This window comes from Bombina bombina, chromosome 7 (assembly GCF_027579735.1).
Source record: "Bombina bombina isolate aBomBom1 chromosome 7, aBomBom1.pri, whole genome shotgun sequence".
Lineage (NCBI taxonomy): Eukaryota > Metazoa > Chordata > Amphibia > Anura > Bombinatoridae > Bombina > Bombina bombina.
Genome location: NC_069505.1, coordinates 86,843,810 through 86,856,961, shown reverse-complemented (window position 1 = coordinate 86,856,961; position 13,152 = coordinate 86,843,810). Strand labels below are relative to the sequence as shown.

Sequence of the window (13,152 nt, the reverse complement as noted above, 5' to 3'; positions counted from 1 at the left end):
GAGACTGCTGTTAGTTTGCGGCAAGCTTGCAAATCTGGGAGACTGCTGTTAGTTTGAGGCTTGCTTGCAATCTGGGAGACTTCTCTTAGTTTGAGGCATGCTTGCAAATCTGGGAGGCTGCTGTTAGTTTGAGGCTTGCTTGAAAATCTGGGAGACTGCTGTTAGTTTGAGGCATGCTTGCAAATCTGGGAGACTGCTGTTAGTTTGAGGCTTCATTGCAAATTTGGGAGACTTCTCTTAGTTTGAGGCGTGCTTGCAAATCTGGGAGACTGCTGTTAGTTTGAGGCTTGCTTGAAAATCTGGGAGACTGCTGTTAGTTTGAGGCAAGCTTGCAAATCTGGGAGACTGCTGTTAGTTTGAGGCTTGCTTGCAAATCTGGGAGGCTGCTGTTAGTTTGAGGCTTGCTTGCAAGTCTGGGAGACTGCTGTTAGTTTGAGGCTTTCTTGCAAATCTGGGAGACTCTTGTTCGTTTGAGGATTGTTTGCAAATCTGGGAGACTTCTGCTAGTTTGAGGCTTGCTTGCTTGCAAATATGGGAGACTGCTACTTGTTTAAAAGCTTGCTTACAAATCTGGAAAACTGCTGTTAGTTTATTTTAAAATACTTTTTATTGAAGATTTTTGCAAAATACATACAAAAAAAGAAGTACTTTCATCATTACTATGACATTCTCATCCCTTCTGACATATAAGTATTCGGGGCCCTACAATAATCCTTACGCCCACCTGTATACCCATCTAACTAACATGTTGCTAACTTGGGTAATCATTTCTTAGCACATTTGCCCCTTGATCTTGACCTATTTTATATAACCAGAGAGGTAGGTCTCATAGATGTGGGATGAGTAGCGTTCTTATCAAACAATAAGGTCACTTAGGAAAGTAACAACTATAAACAAACCAAGCAGTTTCTACCTCCTTTCATATATACAACAGTGTCTTTTTTTAAGAATAGTACGGTACCTGGGAATTGGAGACACTTCTTCCCACGGCGCACCCCCGTCAACCCCGTATCAGCTCATGTGAGTTTCAGACTCTAGACGTTTGTTCTGGTCTGCCTATCCAGTATAGCCATACCTTTTGTACTGTTTCTCTGTTGTTAAGAATTCCTGCTGCTTCCTCATACATGGTGTAGGTGTATTGTTTTTTATTATATATTTCTGTCCATGTCAGTGTCCCTATCTTCCAGTATTTCGCGATACATATTCTTGTGACTGTGCATAGAATTCTAATGAAGGTATTCAGGTGTCTATGATAAGTTTCTATGGGTTTATGTAGTAGTGCTTGTTGTATGGTAAGAGTCACCTCCTCATCTAACATCTCGCCTATAAACGAAGATAGTTTACTCCATATTTCTTGTACAGCTGTGCAATCCCACCACATATGTTTATATGTACCTTTCTGTCCACATCCCCTGTAGCATAAATTACTCCCTTGAGGTTTGAAGTGTCCCGACCTAACTGGGTCAGGTACCACCTGAAGGCTGTTTTTAGTTTGTTCTCTTTTAAATCAACGCTTAGTAAGCCCTTATCTCCTGATTGAAATATTATCTCCCACTCCTGTTTATGTTTTACTATGTCCAGCTCCCATTCCCAAGCAAGCATTACTTGTGTTTTGGGTTCAGATGGGGAGGATTGGATGGTTATATATAGCTTGGATATTGAGTGTTTGGGTCTATGTGGGCAAACACTAAGAATTTCTAAAGGTGTGGAGACCTTACTAGGCGCATTTTTGAGGAACTCTCGGAGAGAAGATTGCAGTTGTAAATATATGAACCAGTGTAGCTTGAGGGGGGCGATCTTCTCTTGTAGGTTAGTGAAAGGTATCAGTGCTCTCTTCTCTATTATGTCCACTACTCTATAGAGACCTTTGTTTTCCCATTTTTCTAGGTGTTTATGTGTATCTCCCTGCAATAGGTATCTAATTGGGGTCAGCAATGAGTTTTTAGGGAAGATGTCTTCTCTTTTCCTAGTTGTTGACCATAATTTAATGGTAAGGTCTCTGGTATGTGTATCTGAATGACCTTTGTCAACCTTATTCTGCTGTGTGGCCCACAAAATGGAATCTGGGTATGTCCTCCCTTCTAATTCCGCCTCTAGGTTAGTCCAACAGCTTCTCCCTCCCTCTTTAATAACATTGCATCTTGTGCTAATCTTGCTTCTCTATAGTAGTCCATTAAATTAGGTCCCCCGACCCCTCCCAATGATCTATGTCTGTGTACTAGGTGTCTAGAAATCCTCGCCATTTTAGTACCTCTTATGAAGGCTGAGAGATCCGTCTGTAGTCTTTCGATGTCTGCATTGATAATCTTTATTGGCAGTGCTCTAAATAGGTAGAGCAATCGAGGTAAAATGGTCATTTTGACGGCAGCCATTCTTCCCATCCAGGAGAAGTTATATATTACGCCATTTTGCTATGTCTCGTCTGATTTTTTGAAACAGAGGTGGGTAGTTATATTTATATAAGTGTTGTGTTTGTTGTGAAAGATGAATCCCTAGGTATTTAAGTGTGTGCTTAACCCATCAGAAATCAAAGTTTAGCTCCAGTAACTTCTTAGTCTGGTGGGGAATAGCAATAGGGAGAACCTCACATTTGTCCGAATTAATTTTGTAACCTGAGATGGTCGAAAAGGATGCCAATACTGTGTATAAGTTGGGTAGGGAGATGAGAGGTTTTGTAATGGTCAGTAGGATGTCGTCTGCGAATAGGGTCAGTTTATATTCTGATTGTGCTACTTTAACTCCCTCTATGTCTGGGTGCGTTCTAATTCTTGCTGCCAAAGGTTCAATGCAGAGCGCAAAAAGCAGGGGTGACAGGGGGCACCCCTGCCTTGTGCCGTTAAGTATGGGGAATATAGCGGATCTGTATCCTCCCGCAGTCACCTGAGCTTGGGGTTGCGAGTAGATAGCTCGAATAGCTGTCATAAAGGTGCCCTCAAAGCCCATTCTCAGTAAAACCTTGGTCATGAACCTCCAGTCAATTCTATTGAACGCCTTCTCCGCGTCCAACGATAGCAGCAGAGAAGGCGTCTTCTGTTTTTCTAGATGATAAATAATATTAGTGATTCTACGTAGGTTGTCTGGGGCTTCCCTATCTTTAATGAATCCTACTTGGTCTGGGTGGACTAAGCTGGGGAGAATCTCCTTAAGACGATTTGCTAATATCTTAGTAAACAATTTCAGATCCTGATTTATTAATGAGATTGGGCGATAGTTTTTACATCTTTTATGATCTCTTTCGGGCTTGGGGATCACCACTATTTTGGCTAGCAGCAGCTCGTTCGGGATAGAATTCCCTTCTAATATATGGTTACAGAATTTGGTTAGGTGTGGTATTAAAGTGCCACGAAACAATTTATAATATTCTCCCGTGAAACCGTCGGGGCCTGCTGCTTTACCAGGTTTAAGGTCTTAACTGCTGTTAGTTTAAAGGGACAGTCAAGTCCAAAAAAAATACTTTCATGTTTTAAATAGGGAATGTAATTTTAAACAACTTTCCAATTTACTTGTATCACCAATTTTGCTTTTTACTCTTGGTATTCTTAGTTGAAAACTAAACCTAGGAAGGCTCATATGATAATTTCTAAGCCCTTGAAGGCCGCCTCTTATCACATACTTTTTTATTTGATCTTCACAACAGGGGAGAGCTAGTTCATATAAACCATATAGATAACATTGTGATCATGCCCGTGGATTGTGGCAGACACTGCACTAATTGGCTAAAATGAAAGTCAATAGATAATAAATAAAATGTCATGTGATCAGGGGGCTGTCAGAAGATGCTTAGATACAAGGTAATCACAGAGGTAAAAAGTATATTAATATAAAAGTTGGTTATGCAAAACTGGGGAATAGGTAATAAAGGGATTATCTATCTTTAAAAACAACAACAATTCTGGTGTTGACTGCCCCTTTAAGGCTTGCATGCACATCTGGGAGACTGCTGTTAGTTTGAGGCTTGCTTGCAAATCTAGGAGACTGCTGTTAGTTTAAGGCTTGCTTAAAAATCTGGGCGACTGCTGTTCTTTTGAGGCTTGCTTGCAAATCTGAAGACTGCTGTTAGTTTGAAGCTTGCTTGCAAATCTGGGAGACTCCTGTTCGTTTGAGGCTTGCTTGCAAATTTGGGAGACTCCTGTTCGTTTGAGGATTGTTTGCAAATCTGGGAGATTGCTGCTAGTTTGAGGCTTGCTTGCTTGCAAATATGGGAGACTGCTGTTAGTTTAAAGGCTTGATTCCCAATCTGGAAAACTGCTGTTAGTTTGAGGCTTGCATGCACATCTGGGAGACTACAGTTAGTTTCAGGCTTGCTTGCAAATCTGGGAGACTGCTGTTAGTTTGAGGCTTGCTTGAAAATCTGTGAGAATGCTTTTAGTTTGAGGATTTCTTTCAAATCTGGGAGACTGCTGTAAGTTTGTGGCTTGCTTGCAAATCTAGGAGACTGCTGTTAGATTGAGGCTTGCTTGCAAATCTGTGAGACTGCTGTTAGCTTGAGGCTTGCTTGCAAATCTGGAGAGACTGCTGTTAGTTTGAGGCTTGCTTGAAAATCAGGGGGATTGCTGCTAGTTTGAAGCTTGCTTGCAAATCTGGGAGACTGCTGTTAGTTTGAGGCTTGCTTGCAAATCTGGGAGACTGCTGTTAGTTTGAGGCATGCATACAAATCTGGGAGACTGCTGTTAGTTTGAGGAGTGCTTGCAATTCTTGGAGACTGCTGTTAGTTTGAGTTTCCTTGCAAATCTGGGAGACTGCTGTTAGCTTGAGGCTAGGGATGGGCGAATGTTTCTAAAAATTCAACATTTAAAATGAATTTTGATACATTCTATCGTTCTAATCAAATTTCGAATGTTTATATAACATTCTATTTTCGAATTTTCGTTTTCGAATTTTTCAATAAAATTTGAAAATATTCGTTCGAATAATAGAATGTTTAGCTATGTATTCATTCAATTTTGAAATTTAATATTCAAATTCGAATGTCACATTCGAATTCGAATGGGACATTCAAGTTCAAATGTAAGATTCAAATTCGAAATAGTCTACAACTGTGTTTAATGAATGTAATTTCAAATTCGAAATAGTATTTCTAGTCTAATACTGTGTTTTTTAAATGTAATATTCTAATTTGAATGTGACATTCAAATTTGAATGTCACATTCGAATTTGACTGTCACATTCAAATTTAAAATATTATTTCTAGTTTACAACTGTGTTTGATAAATGTAATATTCAAATTTGAATGCTACATTTGAATTTGAATGTAACATTCAAATTCAAAATAGTATTTCTAGTCTAATAATGTGTTTTATAAATGTAATATTCAAATTTGAATGTGACATTCAAATTTGAATGTGACATTCAAATTTGAATGTAAGATTAAAATTCAAAATAATATTTCTATTCTACAATTGTGTTTAATAAATGTAATTTCACATTTGAATGCTACATTCGAATTTGAATGTCACATTCAAATTTGAAATAGTATTTCTAGTCTAATACTGTGTTTTTTTAAATGTAATATTCGAATTAGAATGTCACATTCGAATTCGAATGTCACATTTGAATTCGAAAAAGTATTTCTAGTTTACAACTGTGTTTATTAAATGTAATATTCGAATTTGAATGCTACATTCAAATTTGAATGTAACATTCAAATTCAAAATAGTATTTCTAGTCTAATACTGTTTTTTAGAAATGTAATATTCAAATTTGAATGTGACATTCAAATTCGAAATAGTATTTCTAGTCTAAAACTGTGTTTTATAAATGTAATATTCTAATTCGAATGTGACATTCAAATTCGAAAGTGACATTCGAAAACTATACATAACATTTGATAATAGAATTTTTAAGAATATTCGTTCTTATCAAAATTCTATTATGTAAATCAAATTTCTACAATAACATTTGTCCTAACATTCGAATTAGAATATAAACACATTCGCCTATCACTACTTGAGGCATGCTTGCAAATCTGGGAGACTGCTGTTAGCTTGAGACATGCTTGCAAATCTGGGAGACTGCTGTTAGTTTGAGGCTTGCTTGCAAATCTGGGAGACTGCTGTTAGTTTGAGGCTTGCTTGAAAATTGGAGAGATGGCTGTTAGTTTGAGGCATGCATGCAAATCTGGGAAACTGCTGTTAGTTTGAGGCATGCTTGCAATTCTGGGAGACTGCTGTTAGTTTGAGTTTTCTTACACATCTGGGAGACTGCTGTTAGCTTGAGGCATGCTTGCAAATCTGGGAGACTGCTGTTAGTTTGAGGCGTGCTTGCAAATCTGGGAGAATGCTGTTAGTTTGAGGCTTGCTTGCAAATCTGGGAGACTGCTGTTAGTTTGAGGCTTGCTTGAAAATTGGAGAGATTGCTATTAGTTTGAGGCATGCATGCAAATCTGGGAGACTGCTGTTAGTTTGAGGCATGCTTGCAATTCTGGGAGAATGCTGTTAGTTTGAGGCTTGCTTGCAAATCAGGGAGACTGCTGTTAGTTTGAGGCTTGCTTGCAAATCGGAGTGATCGCTGTTAGTTTGAGGCTTGCTTGCAACTCTGGGAGACTGCTTTAAGTTTCAGGCTTGCTTGCAAATCTGGTTGACTGCTGTTAGTTTGAAGTGTGCTTGCAATTCTGGGAGACTGCTTTTAGTTTGAGGCTTGCATGCAAATCTGGTTGACTGCTGTTAGTTTGAAGTGTGCTTGCAATTCTGGGAGACCGCTTTTAGTTTGAGGCTTGCTTGCAAATCTGGTTGACTGCTGTGTTTGAGGCTTGATTGCAAATCTGGTTGACTGCTGTGTTTGAGGCTTGCTTGCAAATCTGGTTGACTGCTGTGTTTGAGGCTTGCTTGCAAATCTGGTTGACTGCTGTGTTTGAGGCTTGATTGCAAATCTGGTTGACTGCTGTGTTTGAGGCATGCATGCAAATCTGGGAGACTGCTGTTAGTTTGAGGCATGCTTGCAATTCTGGGAGACTGTTGTTAGTTTGAGTTTTCTTGCAAATCTGGGAGACTGCTTTTAGCTTGAGGCATGCTTGCAAATCTGGGAGACTGCTGTTAGTTTGAGGCATGCTTGCAAATCTGGGAGAATGTTGTTAGTTTGAGGCTTGCTTGCAAATCAGGGAGACTGCTGTTAGTTTGAGGCTTGCTTGCAAATCTGAGTGATCGCTGTTAGTTTGAGGCTTGCATGCAACTCTGGGAGACTGCTTTAAGTTTGAGGCTTGCTTTCAAATCTGGTTGACTGCTGTTAGTTTGAAATGTGCTTGCAATTCTGGGAGACTGCTTTTAGTTTGAAGCTTGCATGCAAATCTGGTTGACTGCTGTTAGTTTGAAGTGTGCTTGTAATTCTGGGAGACTGCTTTTAGTTTGAGGCTTGCTTGCAAATCTGGTTGACTGCTGTGTTTGAGGCTTGCTTGCAAATCTGGTTGACTGCTGTGTTTGAGGCTTGCTTGCAAATCTGAGAGACTGCTTTTAGTTTGAGGCTTGCTTGCAAATCTGGTTGACTGCTGTGTTTGAGGCTTGCTTGCAAATCTGGTTGACTGCTGTTAGTTTGAGGCATGCATGCAAATCTGGGAGACTGCTGTTAGTTTAATCCAGGCATTGAGGGCATCAAAAGTTCCACTATACCATTGTTTAAAAGGGTAAAGGATTATGTCATTTGATATATTATTTTTTTTTGTTTTCACAGTTCCGGCATCTACAGTCTGTCGTTACAAAGTGTGTAAATGGTCTGACTGGTATGACGTTAGTAAGCCAACTTTTACCAAAAATGGAGGAGACTATGAAACATTTGTTAATATCAAGGCTGCTGGCCAAACAATTTGCAAAGGCATAAGCTACGTGGAGTGTAGAGCTTCCCGCTTTCCTACAATATCTATAGATCTTCTCAAGCAAAATGTAACATGCAACAGTAAAGTAGGTCTTGTTTGCAAAAACGAGGACCAGGCTAATAAAACATTCAAGTTCTGCTACAACTACGAGATTCGAACATTTTGTTGTAAATATTTACCTTGCCCTACTGGTGAGCATCTACCACCATACGGTGAGCTATTTCCAATGCAGAGTATATCTAAACCACCAGATGCTCAAGAAATCCCTGCAATCATTACAGCAACAGGGAAATCTAGAGAGCCCATCTACACATTTTATTGCATATTCCAAAACATCAACATCACCTTTAGAAACTATCAAAAGTCCTGCTGCATTGACTACAATGGTGTCCAAAAAAACAGTTATGCTCACAGAACCCTTTAAAATATCAATGGCATCTGAAAAAACCTTGAAAGTACCAATTACACCTGAAGGACCTTCCAAACCCTCAACTACACTTGCTGGATTTTCTGCCAAGGAAACTATACAACCTTACCAATTCCCTAATACTACATTTTTAAAACCGATTCCATTTCATATTCAGAAGATATAATTCCCCAGAGTCGGATCTCTTCAGTTATAGAAATCAAAAGCTATACGGTATGTTGTTTACATCATTTTTTAGCTTTATTGTTTTCTTGAATTTAATTCTATTTGAGGAAGAGTAAAATTAATTGACATATCTTAGTTTTCTGACACTATAAACATTGTCACAAATTTAAAGGGATAGTAAACTCAAAATTGAACAGCCAAGATAGACAATGACATTTTAAACAATTTTCCAATTTACTTCTATTGTCTATTTTGCTTTGTTCTTTTGGTATCATTTGTTGAAATTAATACCTAATTAGGCTCAGGGGCTGTTAGTTAGCGGATGCAAATATATAATTAATGTTATTGGCTCACCTGATGTGTTCAGTTATCTCCCAGTGGTGCATTGTTGCTCCTTCAACAAATGATACCAAGAGAATGAAGCAAATTTGATAATAGACACACATTGGAAATTTGTTTAAAATTGTGTTCTCTATCTGAATCATGAAAAAAAAAATGTGTTTCATGTCCTTAAAGAAAGCAAAACCTAAGTAATTTCAAAGGGGGTTTTGATTTTCCAAGATAATTACAGAATACAACTAGTATTTCATTTGAAAATCATATCTAAATAGGCTCAAGAGTAGCAATTGATTACTGAGAGCTAGGTGGTGATTGGTGACTGCACATATATGCTTCTTGTCATTGGCTCACCAGATTCAGCTAGCTCACATTAATGCATTTTTGTTCCTTCAACAATGGATACCAAGAGAATAAAGTAAATGTGATAATATAAGTAATCTAGTAATAGATAGACAGACAGCTATATGGACAGATAGATAGATAGATAGATATATAGATATATAGATGGATAGATTGATAGATAGATAGATAGATAGATGGATTATAGATAGATAGATAGATAGATAGATGATTGATAGATAGATAGATAGATTGATAGATAGATAAATGATTGATAGATAGATAGATGGCATTTCTCATCTGTGTATATCTATTAAAGTATTAGTGTATATATGACACTGATTAGATTCACAGGCTTCCTTCGATAAATTGTCATTATATATACAACTCTTATGTAGAGCAGGTGCAGCGAGACTTTATGACAACCACGTCATGCCAAAAGCGGTACAGATGAATGTTTAAAGGGCGATACAGACCACATCTATTAGGGTGTATGGGTGATAAAGGATTGTTCTCTCTAATTTTCTGGATCAGTTATATGTGACCATTACCTCTATAAGGACTTCCTACATATACGTATGTTTTTTTGTGACCGTTGTTGACTAACGACAATTCCCTGCACAGCATATAAGTATATACTTCTAAAGGGATATACATTTGAGGAAATTGGACTTTCCACATGGGACTCAGACAAATATAAAGTGTGTACTACTACTTGGGACATTACTTTCCTCAATAGTATAGATTACCATTTTTTCACTTTTTTCGTGACACTGACAGCATCATTTTCCCCTAGGGATACCTAGGGTTCTATTTAATTTTTTTTTTCCATTTCTCTTTTTTCTTTATGGTGAGCGTGATCTGTGTGAATGAAGAGTATGGTGGTCAGATACCATTATTTCATTTTTTAGTTAAATAATAAACACATATTATATTCATTAAGAGTACTGAGAAATAATTTGTATTATATATATATATATAAAAACACTGATCAGCCCCTCCCATATAACCTCCTGCATGCAAACAAACTGCAGTCCTTTCTGGCAGCCATAGAGTTAAATTTTGTTCAACGAGGCAAACAATGGACATGACCAGTTGCATGTAAAAAGGGGCAACAGCCGTACAGCGTCTGCTGGTCCATTTGATTTGAAGCCTGGAGGACAGTTTCCCAAGTCGGAAACTTTGTCGGCACCGGCCTTAATGCACAGGGCCCTAAACATTTATGATTCATAAAATGCAATTTCAAACACTTTCCCAATTTTCTTTCATTATTAAATTTGCATTGTTGTCTTGGTATTTTTTGTTGAAGCATAAACCTAGGTAGGGCTGATTAGAAGTGTGCATGTGTCTTTAACATTCTATGACAGCAGTGTTTGCAATTATGTTTAACAGTGCTATATAAACTGCTATCAGATGGCTTAAGACCTGTGCACGCTCTTGAGCTCACCTAAATTCACATATTAAAATGGACATTATACACTAGACTTTTCTTTGCATAAATGTTTTGTAGATGATCCATTTATATAGCCTATACAGCTTCTTTTAACCATTTGAGTGCTAAGCACTTTCCCACCTGGGTGCTAAGATTTTTTAATGTTTTTTATTATTTTTTGAACAATTGTTTTTTAACTTTTTTTTTTTTCAAAACCCCAAGACTTACAATGTTGAAAATGTTAGGCGATTACCTTTCCAATGGTGGGTAATGGGGGTCTGTAGCTGCTTAGATGCCTGAATACAGCATGCCCCCTGCTCCTATACTTAACATTGTTAAGTATAAATAAAGTTGCACAGTGACGTCATCACGTTATTGCGCGTGACATCGCCATGCAAAACGTGAACCCCCGGCGATGCCTGTCACTCTACAGGCACGATCGCCAGGGTAGGAGCGGGTGGGAGCCCCCAGATCTCCCTCAAAGTGGGAGAGTGCTAGTGACGGCTCTGAGCCATCATTAGCACCAGAGTGGGAAACTCTGTGATGGCTCAGAGCCGTCATTAGCACTCAAAGGGTTAAAAAATAATATTTTTTTTTATAGTTTTGCTTATTTTTTAAATAACATTGCGCCGATTTTCAGACTCCTAGCCAAGCCCCAAAGTTTTAGGAGAATACTGATGTATACCTACTCCAGCGTGCTTCTGTTTGTGTAAAGAGTCTTTTTCATATGCAGAGGAAGGGGGAGGGGGGAGTGTCTGCTGCTTTTGCTATAGAACCACTTGCAGTGGGTGTTCCAGCTAACCTTTTCAACAGAGCTAAACTGGGAGCTTCTAAGTAAGTTTTTAAACAGTTTTATACTGGATTTTTATATCAGTATCTGTGCATATTATTCTTTATAGTAGTGTCTATTACATGCAGTTAAATGAAAATTGGTGTAAACTGTCCCATTAACAAAGGTTAGCAAAAAAACTAAGCAGAATTGATAATAGAAGTACAATGTAAAGATGTTTAAAAAGTCATGTTCGATCCAACCTATTTAAGTTTCATTCTGATGTTACTGTCCCTTTAAATAGTAACTAATTAATGTGAAGTCCAAACATAAGATGAATTCTGATTCGCTAACCTAATATTGTAGTGATTAATGTTTTGCTTTTGTAAACTGAGTTCTAACAATTTATATTTTAATACCTAAAATGTATCTCCTTAATGTTTATATTTTCCAGATCAGTCCAGCAACATATTCTACAGATTGTTTCAATTTAACCTGCATTGATAATAAACAACTTAAAGTGACAGCTGTAATATGTTCGAAGGTGGAAGCAACCACTTGTGAGAGTGGAAGAGAACCTATTAAAATATATGACCAGAATGGATGCTGTTACTATTATGAATGTCAAAGTGAGTTCTAGTAGGTACTGGGAACAGTCATATAGATTTCTTATTAAACAGATGTACTATATAGAGAGAGCCATATCTACTATTCTTAAGTTAAATTTATTATGAAAAGTATGATTTATATGTGAAAAGGGAATAGAAATACTTACCAACATGTATGCACATATTCACACCCACTTCAAGTAAATGCTTCCAAACCATCTGGTATATATTTATTATCTGAATAAAGTTGCACCAGGAAATAGGATAGAAAATAATATGTGCTTGTGATGGACTCCCTGATACCTCGACTGGGTATCTCGCCAGAGAGACCTTCCTTAACGCTGGAACATATATACTGTAACTTAAGCTAGCAAGTGATATTAGAAATATTCCACCCCAATGACCAGACAAGAATAGTATTAACATAAATAAAAAGAGAGAAGCGCTCAACCTGGGAACGAACAATAGCATAATAGCTTGTTCTATGGCTAGTTACCACCCTAGAAGCAGCCTCTTTTTGCTCAATATGTGCCTTTCACAGAGAAGAACTTTTCCTGTAGCATATCAGTCTGATCCTGACTTCACAGTACAGTCCAGCCCCGAAATACCAGGCAATCCCTCTCTGAACAAGAGAAACAGCAAAACCCCAGACGTACGTTTCGGCCTATTGTGGGCCTCGTCAGTGAGGTGCAGCCATATCCCTCTAGGCACACTGAGCAACGGGTCCACGTCTGGATTCCCGCATCACACTTAGGGAGACTTCCCTAAGTGTCATAATTTGCATAAATAAAAAGAGAGAAGCGCTCAACCTGGGAACGAACAATAGCATAATAGCTTGTTCTATGGCTAGTTACCACCCTAGAAGCAGCCTCTTTTTGCTCAATATGTGCCTTTCACAGAGAAGAATTTTCCTGTAGCATATCAGTCTGATCCTGACTTCACAGTACAGTCCAGCCCCGAAATACCAGGCAATCCCTCTCTGAACAAGAGAAACAGCAAAACCCCAGACGTACGTTTCGGCCTATTGTGGGCCTCGTCAGTGAGGTGCAGCCATATCCCTCTAGGCACACTGAGCAACGGGTCCACGTCTGGATTCCCGCATCACACTTAGGGAGACTTCCCTAAGTGTCATAATTTGCATAAATAAAAAGAGAGAAGCGCTCAACCTGGGAACGAACAATAGCATAATAGCTTGTTCTATGGCTAGTTACCACCCTAGAAGCAGCCTCTTTTTGCTCAATATGTGCCTTTCACAGAGAAGAACTTTCC

General features: G+C 38.3%; 1 protein-coding gene across 1 annotated transcript in view; it reads left to right on the top strand.

Moving 5' to 3' along the window:
- The window catches only part of LOC128636246 (mucin-5AC-like), a 108,565-nt gene extending 96,667 nt beyond the window's left edge, over positions 1 to 11,898 (top strand). Inside the window, exons 16-17 of the mRNA XM_053689283.1 lie at positions 7,663 to 8,444; positions 11,730 to 11,898. The gene's annotated coding sequence lies outside the window, so the exon portion shown is untranslated. The remainder of the gene's footprint in view (positions 1 to 7,662; positions 8,445 to 11,729) is intronic.
- The last annotated feature ends 1,254 nt before the right edge of the window (positions 11,899 to 13,152 follow it).